The sequence below is a fragment of the Bufo gargarizans genome, chromosome 4, assembly GCF_014858855.1.
Source record: "Bufo gargarizans isolate SCDJY-AF-19 chromosome 4, ASM1485885v1, whole genome shotgun sequence".
NCBI lineage: Eukaryota > Metazoa > Chordata > Amphibia > Anura > Bufonidae > Bufo > Bufo gargarizans.
Window position 1 is genome coordinate 3,468,745 of NC_058083.1, and position 23,904 is coordinate 3,492,648.

General features: G+C 45.4%; 1 protein-coding gene across 1 annotated transcript in view; it reads left to right on the plus strand.

Annotated features, from left to right (window-relative positions):
- Nucleotides 1-11: 11 nt before the first annotated feature.
- The window catches only part of LOC122935773 (gastrula zinc finger protein XlCGF26.1-like), a 31,031-nt gene continuing 7,138 nt past the window's right edge, over nucleotides 12-23,904 (plus strand). Inside the window, exon 1 of the mRNA XM_044291648.1 lies at nucleotides 12-66. The gene's annotated coding sequence lies outside the window, so the exon portion shown is untranslated. The remainder of the gene's footprint in view (nucleotides 67-23,904) is intronic.

A 23,904-nucleotide genomic window follows, 5' to 3' on the forward strand; every position in this document is an offset into this window, starting at 1 on the left:
GGATGATGGGCGATCCCCCGTGTAAGAGTGAGGTGGAGGAGGACATTCCAGTCCATGTGACCACAGGTATGGAGTAATGAATGGAGGAAGGGAGTTGGGAGGTTTCTTCAGGTGAGGCTCCACCTTAGAGCTGCAGTAAAGGAGCACTCCGGGCAGTGACCCAGCTTTGAGTCTGGAAATAGCAGGCTAATGGTTTTATACTAGTAACATCACCGGAGACCTGTAATAATGGCTGTTATACCTCAGGTAGGTGTCATCAGATGCCGGGTGTTATAGATGACATTACTTCTACACTATAAAGGCATCGGAGACATGTAGTAATGGCTGTTATACCTCAGGTAGGTGTCATCAGATGCCGGGTGTTATAGATGACATTACTACTACACTATAAAGGCCGGAGACATGTAGTAATGGCTGTTATACCTCAGGTAGGTGTCATCAGATGCCGGGTGTTATAGATGACATTACTACTACACTATAAAGGCTGGAGACATGTAGTAATGGCTGTTATACCTCAGGTAGGTGTCATCAGATGCCGGGTGTTATAGATGACATTACTACTACACTATAAAGGCTGGAGACATGTAGTAATGGCTGTTATACCTCAGGTAGGTGACATCAGATGCCGGGTGTTATAGATGACATTACTTCTACACTATAAAGGCTGGAGACATGTAGTAATGGCTGTTATACCTCAGGTAGGTGTCATCAGATGCCGGGTGTTATAGATGACATTACTACTACACTATAAAGGCTGGAGACATGTAGTAATGGCTGTTATACCTCAGGTAGGTGTCATCAGATGCCGGGTGTTATAGATGACATTACTACTACACTATAAAGGCTGGAGACATGTAGTAATGGCTGTTATACCTCAGGTAGGTGACATCAGATGCCGGGTGTTATAGATGACATTACTTCTACACTATAAAGGCTGGAGACATGTAGTAATGGCTGTTATACCTCAGGTAGGTGTCATCAGATGCCGGGTGTTATAGATGACATTACTACTACACTATAAAGGCTGGAGACATGTAGTAATGGCTGTTATACCTCAGGTAGGTGACATCAGATGCCGGGTGTTATAGATGACATTACTTCTACACTATAAAGGCCGTAGACATGTAGTAATGGCTGTTATACCTCAGGTAGGTGTCATCAGATGCCGGGTGTTATAGATGACATTACTACTACACTATAAAGGCTGGAGACATGTAGTAATGGCTGTTATACCTCAGGTAGGTGTCATCAGATGCCGGGTGTTATAGATGACATTACTACTACACTATAAAGGCAGGAGACATGTAGTAATGGCTGTTATACCTCAGGTAGGTGACATCACCTCTAAGGCCTGTATTACACCAACAGATTATCTGACAGATTTTCTGACCATTCATTGGTCAGATGGCCTATTACACACACAGATCTTTTGTTATACACACCAACTATTGGCCTCATTGGACAGATATTATCTATTATTAACCCCTTCATGATGCAGCCATTTTTCACCTTAAGGGCCAGCCCATTTTTAGCAAATCTCGCTTTGTGGTAATAACTTTAAAACGCTTTTACTGATCCAGGCCATTCTGAGATTTTCTCGTCACATATTGTACTTTATAACAGTGGTAAAATTGAGTCAAAAAATTTCATTTTTATTCATAAAAAAATACAAAATTTACCAAAAATTTGGAGAAATGCACAATTTTCGAAATTTGAATTTCTCTACTTTTATAATAGATATTGATACCTCATCTAATAGTTATTACTTTACATTCCCCATATGTCTACTTCATGTTTGGGTCATTTTGTAAATTAAAAAATGATGTTTTAGTGTCTCCATAGTCTGAGAGCCATAGCTTTTTTATGTTTTAACCGATTGTCTTAGTTAAGGTCTCATTTTTTGTGGGATGAGGTGACTGTTTCATAGGTTCCTATTTTGGGGGGCATATGCCTTTTTAATCGCTTGGTGTTGTAATTTTTGTGATGTAAGGTGGCTTTTTTTGGCACTATTTTTTTATTTTATTTTTGTGGTGTTCACCAGAGGGGTTAGGTCATGTGATATTTTAATAGAGTTCTTACGGATGCGGAAGTTTTACACAATAATGGCATTAAAAAACAAACAAACAAAAAAACATGATTTAGCGTCTCCATAGTCTGAGAGCCATATATTTTTTTTGTTTTTTCGGCGATTGTCTGATGTAGGGGATCATTTTTTGCGGGATGAGGTGACGGTTTGACTGGTATGATTTTGGTTTACATAAGACTTTTAAGATCACTTTTAATACCTTTTTTTGGGGAAGTGAGGTGGGCAAAATTCTATTTCATCAGTTTTTCTTTTCTTTTTTGGAGTTCAAAGTGTGTGTAAAGTAACATGACCCTATATCAGCTCGTTACGGACGTAGTGATATCAAATATGTGTAGTGTAATTTTTTATTTTTTTATTTTAATCAGTGATAAATGTGCGGCTATAAGAAGAAATTCTTTTTATTTTTTTTACCCAGACCCGCTTGGTTCTTGAAGATCCGGTGGGTCTGATGCCTCTATAATACACTGCAGTACACTATATAGTGTACTGTAGTGTATTGTGACTTTACACACAGGCTGGTCAGGCTGCTGTTGCCTTTAGCAGGAGGCTAATCAGGCTTTTATACCATGGCAAGCCGGAAGCCCGTGAAGGCGTCAGGTTGCCATGGTAACCACCGGACACTGCCACCACATAGCAGTGTCCGATGGGGGAGGGAGCCCCCTACCTCTGTGAACCCGTCAAGTATCGGGTGGCTACAATGGCACAGCAGCCCCCGATGGGAGAGGGAGGGAGCTCCTTCCCTGTTAACACTTTCCATACAGCAAATGGAAGGGGTTAAACGGCTGCCATCGGTGCCAGCACTGATGTCACCCGTTTCAAGCAGACTGTTAGCTGTGTGCTGGCACTTCTGCTAACGCTTAGTCGTCCTGAAAATGGGGGTAGTAAGAGGGGGGGGGTTGATCGCGCACGGGGGATCGCGCTCCCGCCCGCCTGCTCTGCCATCCTGACGGGAGCACAATGATAAAGGCTGGAGTCTACAGGTGGGGAGGGGGGTTATTATTTATATATATATATATATATATATATATATATATATATATATGGAAACGGACAGCACATTCAGTAGAAAAATTCTAAATTTATTCGACCACAGTGGCACAGTGAGGCGACGTTTCGGCTCAAAACACAGAGCCTTTCTCACTGTGCCACTGTGGTCGAATAAATTTAGAATTTTTCTACTGGATGTGCTGTCAGTTTCCATCTACATACTTTGGGTACCCTGGACGTAGCACCCGCCACGTTTTTTGTACATTGGTGCTGCCACACTTTTCTTCCTCCCTCTATATATATATATATATATATATATATATATATATATATATATATACACAGTACAGACCAAAAGTTTGGACACAGCTTCTCATTCAAAGAGTTTTCTTTATTTTCATGACTATGACAATTGTAGATTCACACTGAAGGCATCAAAACTATGAATTATCACATGTGGAATTATATACATAACAAAAAAGTGTGAAACAACTGAAAATCTGTCATATTCTAGGTTCTTCACAGTAGCCACCTTTTGCTTTGATTACTGCTTTGCACACTCTTGGCATTCTCTTGATGAGCTTCCAGAGGTAGTCACCTGAAATGGTCTTCACTTCACAGGTGTGCCCTGTCAGGTTTAATAAGTGGGATTTCTTGCCGTATAAATGGGGTTGGGACCACCAGTTGCGTTGTGGAGAAGTCAGGTGCATACACAGCTGATAGTCCTACTGAATAGACTGTTAGAATTTGTATTATGGCAAGAAAAAAGCAGCTAAGTAAAGAAAAACGAGTGGCCATCATTACTTTAAGAAATGAAGGTCAGTCAGTCCGAAAAATTGGGAAAACTTTGAAAGTGTCCCCAAGTGCAGTCACAAAAACCATCAAGCGCTACAAAGAAACTGTCTGACATCCGGACCGCCCCAGGAAAGGAAGACCAAGAGTCACCTCTGCTGCGGAGGATAAGTTCATTGGAGTCACCAGCCTCAGAAATCGCAGGTTAACAGCAGCTCAGATTAGAGACCAGGTCAATGCCACCCAGAGTTCTAGCAGCAGACACATCTCTAGAACAACTGCTAAGAGGAGACTGTGTGAATCAGGCCTTCATGGTGGAAGATCTGCTAGGAAACCACTGCTAAGGACAGGCAACAAGCAGAAGAGACTTGTTTGGGCTAAAGAACACAAGGAATGGACATTAGACCAGTGGAAATCTGTGCTTTGGTCTGATGAGTCCAAATCTGAGATCTTTGGTTCCAACCACCGTGTCTTTGTGCGATGCAGAAAAGGTGAACGGATGGACTCTACATGCCTGGTTCCCACCGTGAAGCATGGAGGAGGAGGTGTGATGGTGTGGGGGGGGGGCTTTGCTGGTGACACTGTTGGGGATTTATTCAAAATTGAAGGCATACTGAACCAGCATGGCTACCACAGCATCTTGCAGCGGCATGCTATTCCATCCGGTTTGCGTTTAGTTGGACCATCATTTATTTTTCAACAGGACAATGACCCCAAACACACCTCCAGGCTGTGTAAGGGCTATTTGACCATGAAGGAGAGTGGTGGGGTGCTGCGCCAGATGACCTGGCCTCCACAGTCACCGGACCTGAACCCAATCGAGATGGTTTGGGGTGAGCTGGACGCATAGTGAAGGCAAAAGGGCCAACAAGTGCTAAGCATCTCTGGGAACTCCTTCAAGACTGTTGGAAGACCATTTCAGGTGACTACCTCTTGAAGCTCATCAAGAGAATGCCAAGAGTGTGCAAAGCAGTAATCAAAGCAAAAGGTGGCTACTTTGAAGAACCTGGAATATGACATATTTTCAGTTGTTTCACACTTTTTGTTATGTATATAATTCCACATGTGATAATTCATAGTTTTGATGCCTTCAGTGTGAATCTACAATTGTCATAGCCATGAAAATAAAGAAAACTCTTTGAATGAGAAGGTGTGTCCAAACTTTTGGTCTGTACTGTGTGTGTGTATATATATATATATATATATATATAATGCAAAAAAATCGGACAGCACTCCAGACGGTTTCTTCAGTAAAGCAGGTATATTTAATCAACCATGTGGTGGCAGCAAAAAAGCAACGTTTGCTTTTTTGCTGCCACCACATGGGTGATTAAATATACCTGCTTTACTGAAGAAACCGTCTGGAGTGCTGTCCGATTTTTTTTTGCATTATCTACTAGTGGGTAAGCTCCAGTTACCGTACTTGGACTCTGCACCCGCTTTTTGCTTCATAGGTGGTGCTGCCGGTAGATTTTTATACTATATATATATATATATATACATACATACATACATACATACATACATACATACATACATACATACATACATACTTTTTAGAAGGCTCTGATCTTCACGGTCACGGACTGTGGGGATCATAACCTTTCAGCCGGCATTAGAATCCTCTGATTGGCTAGTCTGACCCGGGACCGCCCTCATTGGTCCCGGGCTGGTTAGCTGAGATCCCTGACTGTGTGTAACAGCCGGAGTCTCAGCGCTGTCACCAGATCTGCAGACATGGTGACAGTTTAATTCTGTGACGTGTATACTCGTCATGGAGCACCAAATAGAAGTGCTCCATGACGAGTATACACGTCAAATAGCACTAAGGGGTTAAAGCACCATTCATTCCATAGCGCTGTACATATGATAAGCGGTGCACATACATAATACAGACAATTGCACTAATCATAAACAAGACGAGTTACAGACTGGTACAGAAGGAGAGAGGGCCCTGCCCGTGAGTCTTACAATCTACATGGTATGGGAGAAGGACACAGTAGGTGTGGGTGAAGTTGGTCATGGCAGTATGGAGGCAGCAGGGTCACTGGTTGTAGGCTTGTCCGAAGAGGGGGGTTTTCAGGTTCCTCCTGATGGTCTCCACTGTAGGTGAGAGTCTGATATGTTGGGGTAGCGAGTTCCAGAGTATGGGGGATGCGCGGGAGAAATCTTGGAGGCGATTGTGGGAAGAGGTGATAAGAGGAGAGAAGGAGTTTTTGTGAGGATCGGAGAGTGCGTGTGGGGATGTATCGGGAAAGTAGCTCAGAGATGTAGGGAGGGGACAGGTGGTGGACGGCCTTGTATGTATTTTAGTATTTTGAAGTGAATTCGCTGGGCAATGGGGAGCCAATCAAGGGATTGGCAGAGGCGTAACGGTGAGAGGTGGATTAGTCGGGCAGCAGAGTTGAGGATAGATTGGAGGGGTGCGAGAGTGCTAGATGGAAGGCCACTGAGGAGAATGTTGCAGTAGTCTAGGCGGGAGATGATGATGGCAGGTACAAGCATTTTCGCAGACTCAAAGTTAAGGAAAGAGCAGATGCGGGAAATGTTTTTGAGCTGGAGGCGGCAGGTGGTGGAAAGGTCTTGGATGTGCTGTCGGAAGCAGAGGGCAGAATCCAAGGTCACTCTAAGGCAGCAGACTTGGTTGACCGGGGATAGTGTGCAGCCATTGATCGTGATAGAGAGGTCTGTTGAGGGGTTGAGCAAGATGGGGGAAAGATGATGACTTCTGTTTTATCCATGTTAAGTTTTAGAAAGCGATAGAAGAAGGAGGATATGGAAGATAGACATTGTGGGATTCTGGACAATAAGGTGGTGATGTCTGGACCAGAGTGGTAGATTTTTGTGTCATCAGCATAAGCGTGATACTGAAAACCATGGGACTCTGAGCTGTCCCATGCCAAAAGTGTAGATAGAGAAGAGCAGGGGTCCTAGGACAGAGCCTCGCAGTACACCAACAGAAAGGGAATGAGACGAGGTGGTGGTGCGGGAGTGGGAGACTCTAAACGTCCAGTCTGTGAGGTATGATGTGATCCAGGAGAGGGCCAGGTCAATGATGCCAAGAGATGAGAGTTTGTAACAGAAGGGAGTGGTCGACAGTGTCAAAGGCAGAGGTTTTTGGTCTTGGCTGTTAGTAGGTTGTTGGTGACTTTGGTGAGGGCAGTCTCAGTTGAATGGTGGGGTCGGAAGCCAGATTGTAGCCGGTCAAAGAGGGAGCAGGAGGAGAGGTGAGAGGACAGTTCAGAATGGACGTGTTGTTTAAGTAGCTTTGAAGCATACGAAAGAAGTGATATGGGCCGAGAACTGGACAAAGAAGATGGGTCAAGTGAAGGCTTTTTGAAGATGGGTGTATTGGTAGCATGTTTAAAACCAGAGGGGAAAACACCAGAGATTAATGATAGGTTGTAGAGATGAGTAAGGACTGGGATAAACACTGTGCTGAGGTTTTGGATGAGGTGGGATGGGATTGAGTCAAGTGCACAGGTGGTCAGATGTGATCTGAAGAGTACAGTGGAGAGTTTTTCTTCTGTAATTGTGGAGAAGTGGGTTTTGGGAGAAGAGGACTGAGCAGTTGTGTAGAGGGTCTGTGGGGACTGTGCACTTAGGCTTTCTCTCATGTTGACTATCTTTTGTTTGAAGTATGTGGCAAAGTCCTCAGCTGAGATGAGAGGAAAGGGGGGGTCGCTGGGGGACAGAGAAGGGAGTTAAAGGTGTTTAAAAAGTTGTTTAGGGTCTTGGGCCAGGGAAGATATGAGGGATGAGAAGTCGTCTGTTTTGCATCAGCGAGTGAGGGATTGCTTGTATGCGGTGAAGTGATCCTTAGAATGGGATTTCTTCCATCGCCGCTCAGCAGCCCTGGAAGCTTGTCTGAGTTTTTTGGTCAGGTTGGTGTGCCAGGGTGTCTGTTGATTGTTCGGGCTTTGTTGTGTGTGTGTGTGGGGGGGGGGGGGGGAGTGCGCAGCAGTGTCTAGAGCTGTACTTATTGTGGTGTTATACAGGGTGGTGTCAGCATCTTGGTCTTGGAGGGAACAGATGGTAGAGAGTGGCAGAAGAGAGTCAGAAAGCATGCAAAAGTCGAGGTGTTTAGGGCTACTGCGGGGGTGTGCTAGTGTGTGGACCGGGGGACCAGCAGAAGAGACCAATGAAGAGAGGGTGAGTAGGTTGTGGTCGGATAGGGGGAGAGGTGAGTTAGAAAGGTTAGATAGGGAGCAGAGGCTGGTAAAGATAAGATCCAGAGTGTGACCATCTCTGTGGGCGGGAGCAGAAGACCACTGTGATAGGCTGAAGGAGGAAGAGAGTGATAGGAGTTTAGAGGCAGCTGAGTAGCAGGTGTCATTAGGGATGTTGAAGTCACCCATGATGATATGTCTGCAGAAAGAAAGTGTAGTAGCCAGGTGTTAAAGTGGTCAAGAAAGATGGTGGCTGGGCCTGGGGGTGGTAAATGACAGCTGGTTGGAGGGAGAGTAGATGCGAACATAGTGTACTTCAAATGAAGTGAGTGTAATGGAGGGTGGCAGTGGAGTTGGACTGTAGGAGCAGGTGTCTGATAGGAGAAGACCAACTCATCCACCATGTTTGCAGCCAGGGTGGGGGGTGTGAGTGAAATGAAATCCACTATATAAGAGTGCAGCAGGGGAGGTGCTGTCAGGGGTGTCAGCCATGTTTCTGTGAGAACAAGAAAGGAAAGTTTTTGACAGATGAAAAGATCATGAATGTAGGAGAGTTTGTTACAGACTGAGCGTGCATTCCATAATGCTCCTGCAAGAGGAACCAAAGGAGCAGGGGTCAGAGGAATGGTAATTAGGTTTAAGGGGTTGCAGGAATTTATAGAAGGAGATTTGTAGTGGGACATGGAGGCGATAGTGGGGATTTGCTGAGGGGGGCCTGGATTTGGAGAGATATCACCAGCAATAAGGAGAAGCAGAGAAAGTGTTAGTAGGTGAGAGAGGGCAGGAGGTATCTGTTTGTGTTTGGGAAGGAAGTGTTTTATGTTGGCAAACAGGTTTGTGCAAGTGTCAGATGAGAAGGTAAGATGGAGGGAGAGATGAATAGTTCCTTGCTTGATGGATGGATATGGGGGATTTCAGGAGGTTTTGGAAAAGTAAGATGAAAAATTGAAACATCATTTGCATTAATGTAATTTGCATCTGTAATCATTTGCACCAATTAATCATTTGCATCTGTATTTACCTGTGGTCCAATTCTAATATAATTCAGTATGTGCACTTAAAGAGTTGCACTTAAAAGATGTTGCATTTGGACAGATATTGGTCAGATAATCTGTTGGTGTAATACAGGCCTTAGTAATTTAGAGATCAGGATTATCAGATGACCAGCACAGGTACCAGTCACACAGCTAGAAGAACAGTTAACCCTTTGTGGCAGAACGGCTCAATATTTTTACTAAAGACCAATTGAAAAAATGATTTTCTCTTTCGCCTATGACGGCACCCCTGGAGAGACCGCCTCTCCCTCTGGACAGGAATCAGGAACCAGAGCTTTTTTTAAAAGAGGGGACCTCCCCTCCACCTCCAGCTCTGTTTCCTGTCCTAAGAGGCAGGAAGGAATCGGATCACCGATACTCTATTAGAGCTGCGGGGGCCCCGACAATTTATGCAAGTGAGGAGGGTTACCCCTAAGTCTCCATGGGGAGCCGCTGCTCAGTTTGGGCTCCAGTCTGTCCCTCACCTTCCGTCCCCATCCCTGGACCTGGGGGGTTTGTACCTCTGGGTTTTCTGCGGCCGTGTTCGCATGTTCGGCTGCCAGCCCGCTTGTGTCTGAATTTCCGGGTGCGGCGGTGGAAGGAAGCCGACGCTGCGGACCGAAAGGGAAGGAAGCCGGCAGCACGTGCCGAGGACAAAATGCCCAGCCAGCTCACTGCCATGCGCATTGAAGAGCTGGCAGTTTCCTATTCCGGCTGAGTTTGCTGTGTAAGGAATGGAACAGGTTCAGCGTGCTGAGACCACCAGTAATACATCGGTACCACGGTGGGGTAAGATGTGCCTAAGGAGTCTTCCAGGTAGACCTCCAGAGCTAAAGAGAGGGGGTGTGCGGTTTGTAAAAAGAAGCTACTCTCTGCATGGGCTAAACCCCTTTGTCAAGGATGTGTCAGCAAGTTAATGGAGGAGGAAGCTCCATCCTTGATGAGCAGTATTAAGCAGATGATCAGGGATGAGGTCAGAGTTGGTTAGCGGATTGATGAAATGTCGCCCCGGTACTTCTGCTGCTGTATCTAAAGATTCCCCCTCCAGCGACAGCGATATTCTATCTGGGAGGAAGGAGGAAAGAGTGTTTGTCATCGGACGATTCTTCTGAGGACGAGGCCGCAGCAAAACCGCTGCTTCATACGGAGAACACTAACTCCCTAGTCAAGGCGGTTAGAGCTACTATGGGATTGGATGATCAAAGACCTCAGCAGTCAGTGCTATGTTTGAGGGCCTGGGTCCTAGAAAGAGGAAGGTGTTTGATGTACATAAGAACATTCAGGCGGTAATCGCCAGGGAATGGAAGAGACCAGATGGGAAGTTTTTCGTTCCCTCCTCTGTTAAACAGAAATGTCGGTTTGATGAAGAGTTCTCCGCCCCCTGGGATAGGGCCCCAAAACTGGATGCTACCGTGGCTAAGATGTCCAGGAAAAATTCTCTACCCTTTCAAGATATGGGTTCCCTTAAGGACCCAATGGACAGAAGGGCAGAGGTTTACTTAAAGAAAAATTGGGAGGCCTCTGCAGCAACCTTTAAACCTGCTATTACTGCTACCTCTGTCGCTAGGTCCCTAAAGGTGTGGATGAGAGAGTTAGAGGCCCGCATTAAAGGGGGTACCCCTAGGGAGCAGTTGCTTACCTCCTTCCCCATTATAAACAATTCCCTAGATTTCTTGGCTGATGCCTCTACGGATTCCTTAAGATTCTCCACCAGGGCTACGGCCTTATCCAACTCTGCCCGTAGATCTTTTTGTCTAAGGGGCTGGAATGGGGATGCTTCCTTTAAGGCTAAGCTTTGTGCTATCCCATGTCAGGGTGAGTTTTTGTTTGGCCCAGTCCTTGACGACCTTTTAGAAAATGCAAGAAAAAAAGGTTTTCCCTCTGCTGTCCAACCCCCTAGGAGAACTTTCCGTCCTAGATTTAATAAAGAAGGGTTTAAGGGAAAGTAAAGAGCAAACCAGTTTTCTGGTGTTACTAGAAAGAATAAGGGGTTTCTTTTTTTACGGGTCTGATGCCTCTAAGACACAGTCCCAATGACGCCAGGCCCCCTGTCTGAGGTCGTCTGTTCTGTTTGCAGATCGGTGGCAGGAAATTTCCAACAGTTTTTGTATAAACTCGGTGGTAAGGGAAGGCCTAAGATTACATTTTCAGAGCATTCCAGAGGGGAGGTTTGTGGTCACAGATTACCGGTCAGATCCGGCAAAAGTCAGCTATCATTACAGAGGTTCTCTCTCGAATAGAGAAAAAGGTATTGATAAAGATCCCAGAGCAGGAATAACAACAGGGTTTTACTCTCCCCTGTTTGCTGTCAAGAAACCAAATGGTTCATTTCGGACCATAATAAACCTAAAGTGCTAAAATAAGTATCTGGTGTACGAGAGGTTTCGTATGGAGTCCATCAGGTCAGCAGTAAGCAATCTTTTCCCGAACTGCTTTATGGCCACTGTGGACCTGAGGGATGCATATTACCATGTCCCTATCCATCCCAGCCATCAGAAGTTTCTGAGGGTAGCAGTCCAATCGGAGCAGGAAGTTCTTCATCTTCAATTTCAGGCCTTACCCCTTGGGCTTTCGCAGGCTCCGAGAGTGTTCATGAAAATCGTTTCAGAAATGATGGCCCATGTGAGGAAGAAAAATAGTCGTCATACCTTACCGGGACGACTTTCTTCTCGTGTCCCAATCGTATCGGGGTCTTCAGAGGCATATTGCCTGGTTGAAGGAAGTTTTAAAAAAAAGCTAGGATTGGAGATAAATCTAGAAAAGTCCAGTTTATGTCCAAGCCAGAGGTGCAACTTCCTAGGGATGATTGTAGACTCCAGAGCCCAGAAGTGTCGGTTGCCCCTTCAGAAGGCCTTACAAATTAAGTCCAGGGTCCAACACATTCACTCGCACCCGTTTGTCACCCTGAGAGAGGCCATGTCTGTGTTGGGCCTCATGACGGCTGCGACTCCAGGAGTAGAATGGGCCCAAAATCATTCAAGGATTCTACAACTTCAGATTCTACAGGATATCTCCATCTCCTCGGACTCTGAGCTCCTTGAGGTGGTGGATGAATTTAGAAAATCTTCAAAAAGGGCTTCCGTGGATCAGAGAAGCGGTTCTTCCTTTGACTACAGATGCAAGTCCATCCGGTTGGGGAGCCCATGTGGAGTTCCTTCTGTTGCAGGGGAGCTGGGACAGCAGAGCCTTATCCCAGATCAAGTTAGCCCTGGAACAGAGTCTTCCAGTTATCAGGGGCAGAAATGTAGAGATCTACTCGGACAACACAACCGCCGTGCCCTATCTCAATCGGCAGTGAGGTACAAGAGCTCAGGGCCTCATGTCCCTTACCCATCAGATATTCAGTCTGACAGAGGCTTCTCTATCTTCTTTCTGCGGTGCATCTCAAGGGCTCGGACAATGTGAAAGCAGACGTTCTCAGTTATCACCACCTAAGCCAGGGAGAGTGGTCCCTAGATCAGAGGGTTTTCAACCAGGTCACAGCATTATGGGGGATTCCGGAGATAGATCTTTTTGCCACCAGATCAAACAGAGATCTATTTCCTATCTCCGTGGGAACATCCGAAAGCGATGGACTCATTGTCTCAATCTTGGAGACAGGGCCTTCTCTAAGCCTTTCTTCCCCCCTAAAAATGTTACTGAGGGTTCTCAAAAAGATCAGAGAGGAAGAGGCTACTGTAATAGTTATAGCTCCCTTCTGGCCGAGAAGAGTTTGGTTCTCCTGGCTCCGCAGGATGTCGATATCAACTTTGTGGGTGCTTCCGGAGTCTCGGGAGCTTCTGTCTCAAGGTTCAGTCTTTCACTCATAAGTAAAAAATCTCTACATCTAACTGCTCGGCTCTTGAGAGGGAGATTCTAAAAAGAAGAGGTCTTTGTGAAGAGGTAGTTAACACTCTGTTTGCTAGTCGAAAGAGAGTTACTTCTGAGATCTACCATAGAGTTTGGAGGGCCTTTTTTAGATTCGCCAATAGACCAGTGGATGTGCTAGAGGTTCCTGACATTCTGCTAGTGCTAGAATTCTTGCAGGAAGGTTAGAAGAAGAAACTCCGGCCTAGTACTTTAAAAGTCCAGATATCGGCATTAAGTGCCTTGTTTGAATTTAGATCCATCCCTGGATCAAGAGGTTTGGTACAGCTGTGTCCAAGTTATCTCCTGTCTCTAAGGTCAAAACCCCTGTTTGGGATTTAAACTTCGTCCTCTCTGCGCTCTCTTCTGACCCCTTTGAGCCGATTGATAGTATCTCCCCTAAGATGCTCTCCCTAAAGCTTGCTTTCTTGCTTGCCATTACCTCGGCCATAGGGGGTTAGTGAGATCAGTGCACTCTCTGCCTCCCCTAAGAATGAGAAGGAATCAGAGTTACACTGCCTAGACTTTTTTTTAAAAATTTTGTATACAGCAACAAATATCTTGTCAGTCCATACGTTAAAGTCTTTCCAGCCTAATGAGGCTGTCGCCATAATAACTTTAAAGCATCATAGTACTGAATAGAAAGACAGATACATGTTGTTATAAGGATACAGGATATTGCAGAATTAATGTCAGTTTATTGTAAAACTTTTAACATTTAACCAGCCCCTCCCCCCTTTACTTGATCCAACAGAGAGACAGTTGCAGTACTTTTATTTCTCTATTAATACCGTCTCAGGAAGGCCATTTCAATGAGAGCTGAGATTAGTGTGCTAGCGACGTCCCCCACTCAACAGCATGTGCTATGATAACTGACCCAATAGTGAAAACTGCCCTTGTATGCAATCTCTTGATAGAGCCGCAGAAACCAAACTCCCATTCTCCACCCAGCCCCTCCATATCGACAGGAATTTGTTGGGACATTTTCTCTTGACATAGACTCCCCTTTCAAGGTGTAAAACTGTATTCAGCCTATTTATATACTCCTGTTTGTTTGGCAGATTACTTCTTATCCAGTATTTAGCAAGTAAAACCCTCGCTTGGAACAGCGTTCTATGAATGCACAATGACAGTTTATCGTTAATTTCTGAAGATTCTAGAATACCCAATACACAGACCCTTGGATCATTAGGCAATCGTATCTGGGTCGTAATGGTTATGCTTTCACGTATATCTTCCCAGAATCTCTTCAATTTTTGGAAGTTCCAAACCATATGAAGCAATGTTGCTTCTGTTACCCCACAGCGAGGGCATGAGGAGTCTGGTCGAGCGCCAATTTTGAATAGAAATTTTGGGGTTCTATACACTCTGTGTATTAGATATAGCTGGGACAGCCTCTGGGATTCATTCAATGTAAGACTAGTTGTTAAAGCCAGAACATCAGGCCATTGTTCTTGAGATATTGTTCCTACATCCTCCTCCCATTTTCCTTTTACCACCAAGGGAGTTGAGGAGGCATTGGCGTCAAGTATAAATTTATATAGTCGTGATATCAGACTTTTGTGGACCTGCCCTCCAGTAGCTGTTTCACCACAGGAGAGGGGGGAACCACCATCCACCATCCACTTCGGAAATTGTGTATGACAAGCATGCTCAATTGGAGATATTGAAATATATGCTGTCTTGGGTAGGCCAAATTCTTCCTGAAGCTGAGTAAAAGATTTGAACAGTCCTTGAGATTGAATTTGGCCCAGAAATAATATGCCCCTCTCCTCCCATGGGGAAAAGCCTTCTAGTCTGAATAACTCTGGTAATTGGGGATTCTGCCATAATTCGCTAAGACTTGTTAAGTTTGTCAGTTCCTTGAATTTTGACCAAACTTTGGTTATAAGGGAGATTGTGGGGAGTTTCCTGCCTAGAGGGTGCTGCCCGCTCACTTCAATCGAAGCAATAGGTGCTTTCTGCTTCATACTATGAGCAACTATCTCAGCCGAGGAGCTAATTCACGTGTTCTAATCCAACCCTTAACATGTTGCAATTGTGCAGCCATAAAGTAGGACCATGGGTTCGGGAGGGACAAGCCGCCTTCTTACTTACATTTTTGGAGTGTCTCTATGCGGATTCTCGGTTGCTTTTTTTTTCCAAATCAGTGATCTAAAAATCCCCAGAATTTTGTAAAGTATTCTCTGTGGGACCCATATCGGGGAGTTATGTAATATATATAATCATTGCGGCATGAATATCATTTTAATTAGATTACAGCGGGCAATTACCGTAAGTGCCAATTTACACCAAACATTAGTTTTGACGACAAATTTAGCGATTACTGGCTCTAAATTCAGTTTTATGTATTCGGATGGTACTGGTGATATCATTATGCCTAAATATTTGAAGTGGGTGGTCAGTTGCAGGGGTATATGGGCAAGATCTAATTGTGTTGGGGTGGGATCTAAGGGGAGAATTGTGGACTTGTCCCAGTTTATTTTAAGCCCAGAAAATGCCCCATAATCAACAATCTCCTTCGTTATTGGATCAATGGACTTCTGCAGATCTCCCACATATAATATTAGATCATCTGCGTATAACGAGACTTTCTTCCCATGGGCCCTTTTGGAAATCCCTTCCAATGTGGAGAATTTCGTAGAAGGCAGGCCAGGGGCTCGATTGCTATCGCAAATAGGAGGGGGGACAAGGGACAACCCTGCCGTGTGCCTCTATGTAAAGGAAAATGCTTGGAGAGTAGCCCATTCGCTCTAATCCTTGCTAATGGGGAGTTATACAGTAATTTGACCCAGGAGATAAAACCCCGCCCAAATCCCATGGACTCCAAGACTTTCCACAGGTACTCCCATTCCACGCTGTCGAAAGCCTTGGCAGCGCCTAAGGATATTATTGCACGGCATCCCCCTGTATTTAACGGTCTCTGTAGATTCAAAAACAGTCGACGTAGATTTTTAGCCATGCTTCTATCTGGCATAAATCCAGCCTGATCCTTGTGTATTAAAGGAGTTATCACCTTATTAGGCTGATTAGCCAGTAGTTTAGCTAGCAATTTTATATCAGTAGGTAGGAGGGAAATAGGTCTGTATGAGTCGGGTTTAACTGGGTCCTTATTGGGTTTGGGATAACCACCACTATCGCCTCTCTTATAGAAGCAGGAAGCATTCCGATACGTAGCGCATCATTAATAGTCTCCAGGAGGCGTGGCACTGCCTAGACGTTAGGAGGTGTATTTTACTGTATCTGAAGATCACTCGGCCTTGGAGAGCCTCCTCTCGTCTGCTGCTTTTGTTTCAGGGAGCTAAGAAGGGTTCTGCTGCCTCTTCTCAGACCATTGCTAGGTGGATCAGACAGGCCATTGCCTTAGCTTATTCTTCTAAGGGACTAGTTCCGCCCTCGCGGTTTGGGGCTCACTGTACAAGATCAGTCTCCACATCATGGGCAGAGAGAGCTTCAGCTTCAATTGAGCAGATCTGTAGAGCAGTTACCTGGAGCTCTCCAAATACTTTTTTTTTAGGCACTATAGACTGCAGCTACCTTCTAATGAGGGTCTTTCATTTGGCTGTAAGGTGCTGCAGGCTGTAGTCCCTCCCTAGATATAATTCTTGCCTATTCTCCTGGAGTGCTGTCATAGGCGAAAGAGAAATATTGGAAAAAAAGAGGGGGGGAAGTGTTTACGGGGGGCAAGGGGGGAATAAATAAATAAATCGCTCTCCTCTGCCGCATTTCATCACTATTGTATTCAGTCTGTGTGTTATCTCCTATAGGTTCTGACTCTGGGAGGCGAAGTCCCCCCAAGAGATGTCCCCGTCCTCTGTATTCCCAGGACTGTCCAGAGGAGAAGCTCCCAGAGAACCATCAGGTAGATGGAGCTGAAGTCTCCCCAGAATCTGACCAGAAAGGGACTGAACCAAAGACCATTTTACATTTCTCTTCTTTAGGGTGAAAATCTGATGGATATTAAGGCTGAGGTTAAAGATGAAGAAGTAGAGGAGACGGATTTATGGGGCGATCAGCAGGGTAAGGAGGGGGCTGTCATGGGTCCCCTGGATACTACTCCCATCATCTCATCATCACATGTAATAATCTCTCCTGTCCCTGTGTGTTTCCTACAGAGGGACTCATAGAAAGAAATCCCCCCGAGAGATGTCCCCGTCCTCTGTATTCCCAGGACTGTCCAGAGGAGAAGCTCCCAGAGAACCATCAGGTAGATGGAGCTGAGCCCTATACACATCTATATAGGGGGGTCCTGCAGTCATAGAGGGGTCATAGATGGTGGGGGTCTCTTATGTGGATCTGTTAGATTTCCCACCTGTCTGCTGTATTGTCCTAAATTGTTACAGATGACAAATCAGGGGGAAGTTGTGACTGATATTAAAGTGGAGAATGAAGAAGAGCGGATGATGGGCGATCCCCCGTGTAAAAGTGAGGTGGAGGAGGACATTCCAGTCCATGTGACCACAGGTATGGAATCATGAATGGAGGAAGGGAATTGGGAGGTTTCTTCAGGTGAGGCTCCACCTTAGAGCTGCTGTAAAGGAGCACTCCGGGCAGTGACCCAGCTTTGAGTCTTGAAATAGCAGGCTAATGGTTTTATACTAGTAAAGGCACCGGAGACCTGTAATAATGGTAGGTGACATCAGATGCCGGGTGTTATAGGTTACATTACTTCTACACTATAAAGGCTGCAGACATGTAGTAATGGCTGTTATACCTCAGGTAGGTGACATCAGATGCCGGGTGTTATAGGTTACATTACTTCTACACTATAAAGGCTGCAGACATGTAGTAATGGCTGTTATACCTCAGGTAGGTGACATCAGATGCTGGGTGTTATAGATGACATTACTACTACACTATAAAGGCACCGGAGACATGTAGTAATGGCTGTTATACCTCAGGTAGGCGTCATCAGATGCCGGGTGTTATAGATGACATTACTGCTACACTATAAAGGCTGGAGACATGTAGTAATGGCTGTTATACCTCAGGTAGGTGACATCAGATGCCGGGTGTTATAGATGACATTGTACTTATTTTGAGCTTAAAACCTTTTTTTTCAATTGGTTTATTAAAAATATGGAGTCCTTTTCTCTGTACAGAGCTGAGATGCTTTACTGACAGGATATGAGTTTTCTCTCTGCTCCGTCAGGCAGGGAGGTGACGGGCTCCTTATCTCTGACATTATAGACCCTCATTATAGATCAGTTCTTATCTTACTGATGGCCTCTAAGGCCTGTATTACACCAACAGATTATCTGACAGATTCTCTGACCAACTATTGGTCTCATTGGACAGATATTGGTCAGATAATCTGTTGGTGTAATACAGGCCTTAGTAATTTAGAGATCAGGATTATTAGATGACCAGCACAAGTACCAGTCACACAGCTAGAAAAACAATTAACCCTTTGTGACAGAACGGCTCAATATTTTTACTAAAGACCAATTGAAAAAATGATTTTAGCCCCAAATGAGTAAAATGCAATCATAAAATAATGTTCCCCATACATAGTCTCTAAATTTATTTTTTTGGGCTTTTATGTGATCGACCAACACAAAGTCTGTGTGAGGTTTCTCTACAGAAGCTTCTGTGAACAGCAATTTTTAAGTCTTGTCACAGACAAGACTAAACCCTTCCATTGTAGCTCTGGCTGGATGTTTAGGGTTGTTGTCCTGCTGGAATGTGAACCTCCGCATCAGTCTGAAGTCTTCTGCAGCCTCTACCATGTTTTCCTCCAGGATTGCCCTGTATTTAGCTCCTTCCATCTTCCCATCAACTCTGACCCGGTTTCCTGTCCCTGCTGAAAAGAAGCCCCCCCCCCACAGCATGATGCTGCCACCACCACCATGTTTCACGGTGGGTATGGTGGGTTCAGGGTGATGTGCAGTGGTAGTTTTCTGTCACACATAGCATTTTGCATTTGTGCCAAAAAGTTCCACTTTGGTCTCCTCTGACCAGAGCACCTTCTTCCACGTGTTTGCTGTGTCCCCTACATGCATTGTGGAAAACTGCAAACAAGATTTCTTATGGCTTTCTTCTTGCCACTCTTCCATAAAGGGCAGATTGGTGGAGTACACAACTAATAGGTGTGCTGTAGACAGATTCTCCCACCTGAGCTGTGGATTTCTGCAGTGTGACCATGGTCCTCCTGGCTGCTTCTCCAATTGGTGCTCTCCTTGCCTCGGCTGTCAGTTAAGGTGGACAATCATGTATTGCTAGATTTGCAGTTGTGCCATACTCCTTCCATTTTCAGATAATGGACTCTGTTACTAATTAGGTGACTTCTGAAGGCAAAGGTCACACTGGATTTTATTTACGGGGATCAGAGTACAGGGGGCTGAATACAACTGCATGCCACACCTTTCAGATATTTATTTATTAAACATTTGGAAACCATGTCTCATCTTCTCACTTCACACAAAGAACATCCAGGTGATCCTGATTGCTCCAGACTGGCCTCGTCGATCCTGGTATTCAGAGCTTATTCTTCTTCTAGGTGATGCGCCGTGGCCCCTTACACTCAGGGCTGACCTTCTTTCACAAGGTCCAGTCTTCCACCAGAGTTTGTATACGCTACGTTTAATGGCGTGGCTATTGATACCTTAATTTTGAGACAGAAGGGTTTCTCTGATGCGGTCATTAGGACTATGGTTAGAGCCAGATTTATTACAGGACTTGGAATTCCTTCCTGCGCTTCTGTGAGGAGCACGATCTCCCTACCAGACGTTTTTCCTTCCTAATATACTGGCGTTTCTGCAGTGTGGATTGGAGCTGGGTCTGGCACTTAGTTTGTTGAAAGGGCCTGTCCATTTTTTTTTTTCAAAGGCCCCTGGCCGGGTTAGCTCCGATCAAGTCGTTTATGCAGGGGGTGGCTCACACGGTGCCCCCTTATCGTCCCCCCTTACATGCTTGGGACCTGAACTTGGTTCTGGGTTCTCTCCAGGCCGTTCCGTTTGAACCTCTGAGGGAGGTCTCTCTTCGCTTGCTCTCCTGGAAAGTAACCTTTTTAGTGGCGATCACATCTATCCGGAGAGTTTCAGAACTGGCAGCTCTTTCTTGTAAGGAGCCCTTCTTGGTGTTCCATCACGATAAAGTGGTGCTTCGCCCCATGCCATCTTTTCCACGTAAGGTAGTATCAGTTTTTCATGTTAATGAGGACATTGTTCTGCCCTCGTTTTGTCCGTAGCCTTCTCATCTGAGGGAGATCTTGCTCCATCGTCTGGATATAGTGCGGGCTTTGAAGACGTACCTATCAGTCGGGGCCCCCTTATTGGCGTACGGATGCGTTGTCGTCCCAGAGAGTCCTCATAAGGGGTTGGCGGCCTCCAAGGTGACGATTGCCCGGTGGATTCGGTCGGCAATTGCTGAGGCTTATCGCTCCAGGGAGAAGGCGGCTCACTCTACCAGAGCGGTCAGGGCTTCTTGAGCTCACACTACGCTTCTGCGTCCCAATTGTGTAAGGCAGCAACTTGATCCACCTTCACAAAATTTTACCGCGTGCACTCTCTGGCATCGGCGGATGCTGCTCTCAGCCGCAGAGTCTTGCAGGCCACAGTGTAGTAACTTCCATGAGGGAGTTGTTTTCTTGGAGGTGTTGTTTCCCTCCCCGGGGACTGCTTTAGGACGTCCCACGGTCCTGTGTCCCCCAATGATATGAGGGAAAAAACGAGATTTTTGTGAACTCACCTGTAAAATCTCTTTCTCGCTTTATTCATTGGGGGACACAGCACCCACCCATTGTTCTTAGTGCGGCAGGTGGGGTTCATGGGTTGCCAGTTGGGACCTTGTTTTCCTTTGGTCTTATGGCAGTGTGCAGTTCTTGTTTGGTTTTCAGTTTACTTCTGCTTCTCCTACTGCTGGAGAACAAACTGATATGCTCTCTCCAGACTGGAGGAGGTATAGCTGGCAGCGGAGGAGCTAACAGTTTTCAGCTTAGTGTCGCCTCCTAGTGGCTGCAGCAAGCTATACCCACGGTCCTGTGTCCCACAATAAATAAAGCGAGAAAGAGATTTTACAGGTGAGTTCACAATCTCGTTTTTTCCCCCCAGGCTTGTGAAAACATTTTGGCAAGCTGTTAGATGAGGAGCATAGTAAAGCATAGTTACCACCTTCAGTCCCGGCCCCAGAAAAATACAAAATCTCAGATTTACATGCAAATTCAAAAAGAGCTTCTGCAGTAAACAAGGAGAAACCTCAGGGAGATGAATCTATACCTGGCGTGTAAGGAAATTCAGGTCGGAGTCCATCCAATCCACAATCAAGTATCGTTTCAAGGACTGTGTGATGGGCACAACAGTTATGAAAGATGCTTAGTATCACGTGCCGATTCTTCATTTTCAATATCGTGCCCTAATATTCGGAGTCTGCCAAGCCCCCAGACTGTTCGCGGGGAGACCCGTGTAGCCCTTTGACTAGACCACCATAAAAAGGCATATTGGCGGTCATTGGGTTAAAGAGGTTTTCAGGTTTAATGTTTCCTCCGCTCCAGATAAATAGCAGGGGATGCATTTAAGGCTTTTGTTGGGGGTTTGAATTAAAGGGGTTCTCCAGGCTTTTACTATAAATACCAGATCAGCGGTGGTCCGACGCTTGGCACCCTCGCTGATCAGCTGTATGAAGGGAAGGCGCGTGCACTGCGCACATGCCGTCTCCCTTCCTGGTCACCGCTGCTGCTGTCTATGGCAAAGCTCTCCTGTGAGCGGCGTCACATCTGCTGTACTTTATTTTACACCATCTACACGGATCCATCTTCAATATCTTTTCTTACGCGTTTCGATCATAACGTCTTAGTCACAGCCGGGGTTACACTAATAAATGCCATCTTTACATACTGTCCAGTCTGAGACTCCCAGCATGCACCTCTCACTATGGGGGGAGCGCCGGCCCCTGTGGTTACCAAACCTTAGTGAAAACAGATGGAATTGGAAACCTGAGCATGGTGGAGAGTCACTCCTGAAGTGTTAGTAGGTGAGCGATGGTGGGATGTTATGTCCGTCAGTACGCCTCTTCTTCCTTTTCTGAAACCATCTGGATTGTTCTTGTGATGTTGTATGAAATGTTTGGAGGCCGAGGAAGGGTTAACTGCCCTTTTGCTGGTGACAAATGCTTCTGCAGGGCAGGTTGTGCCGCCACGTACTGGACACTGCAACACGTGCGAGTTATTCCCTAGGTATGTAGTGGAGCAGTGGATGTAGGACTGGATCTGCGGTGCAAGATGGAAACAGATGCCGCACTTCCAAAAACCTGCAAGCTTTGCAGATATTGTGTCCGCACTTATGGGAACCATTCACACTAAGCCAAGTAGCTGCAAACAAACTGGGTGACCCGGAGCTGACAAAGCGTCTCATATCTAATGCTTTACATCTACAATTACTGCACATTTTCATTCTTTTTTAATCGGTTTTTGGGATGTAAATATTTACAGTGGTCTTGTCTGAGGTGAAGTCCCTCTGTCCACGTAGCGTAAACCAGTCTCGTGTCATCCAATACACCGTAAAAAAGCTGCCCCTATGGGTGAACTTTATATGGCAAAGAGAAACTGCTCCACTGAAGGTGGGACTACATGTACCAGACTAACTGAGCGAGGCTATCCCGGGTGGGCTGTCCATCGGGCAGCGCAGAATTAACATGATCAGCGGTGATGGTAAATCCAAAGTACAGAGCGAGACGCAGTCAAATACCGTGAACAATTCCAGGAAATACAGAGGATATTTGATCATTTCTCCCCATTCTGAGACAAGGCCACGTGCCGGATAAAACTGCCGCAGAAGGAGCGCAGATTGTGCCTAAGAAGCCCCAACATTGGGACCGCAAAAATCTGCGGCTACTTGGCTTAGTGTGAATGGTTCTCATAAGTGCGGACACAATATCTGCAAAACTTGCCGGTTTTTGGAAGTGGTGCATCTTCTTTAGGGCTCATGCACACGAACATGCCATGTTTTGCTGTCTACAACCCCACCATTTAATATTGCGTATGATGTAGTGGGAAGCCGCAAATAAATTCCAAAAGGGGTCAAATGTAAAAAAGTTTTTTTTATTTACAACGTTCGATGTGCGATAAAACTGACCAGTTAATATTATTCTACAGGTCAGTACGAATCCGGCGATACCTTATATGTATAGTTTTTCTTGCGTTTTGATGGTGATAAAATAATTTTAAAAAGTGGGATAAAATCAGTTTTATTTTTTCGTCTCTATAATTTTGACCCCTAGAACTTTTTTGTAACTATGTGTACGGAGCTGTATGGGGGCTCATTTTTTGCTGGGCGAACTGAACTTTTAATTGATGCCTTTCTGGGGGGTGTGTGACTTTTTGATCACTTTTTATTTATTTTTTTTGTAGAAAATAAAGCGACCAGAAATGGTGATTCGGCCATTTTGGCGCTTTTTTCCTGTTTTGCTGTTTGCCGTATGGGGAAGATAATTTTTATGCTATGGGCGACACCCATGATGTGTAATTTTATTATTTTTTGGGAAAAGAGTGATTTGATTTTTTTTGCACTTTTTTATAGTTCCCATAGGGATCTATAACCAGCAGTCATTAGATTGCTGTTCTCATAGACCCCAGTGCACTGGCCCTGGAGTCTATGAGAAAATTGCTTGTTTCCTATGGAGCCCTATTACAGGTTAGAGCTCCACAGGAAAGACTGTGCAGCCGCCTTCGGTCATGCACAAAGACGGGGGCTGCTGAACGCATGCTCGGCTCCTCCGATCGCTGCAGGGGGGAGCAGGAGCAGCACCGGCAAAGCAGATCCTCAATATGCAAATTGCAGAAACTCAGGAGACGTTCAAGAGTCGGCCTTAAATTTCTACAGCAAATACATAGCAGAGAAGGGAAGGATGTATTCCTCACATTCCTGATGGATCCACTTCTGACTGGCACAGAAAATGTATTTTATATTGTATGTGTCTCTCCAGCCTAAGGCCTGTCAGTGCAATTCATGCGCTTTCCTTCCTCTCTGTGTGGTGCCAAATCAATTAGAAGTAT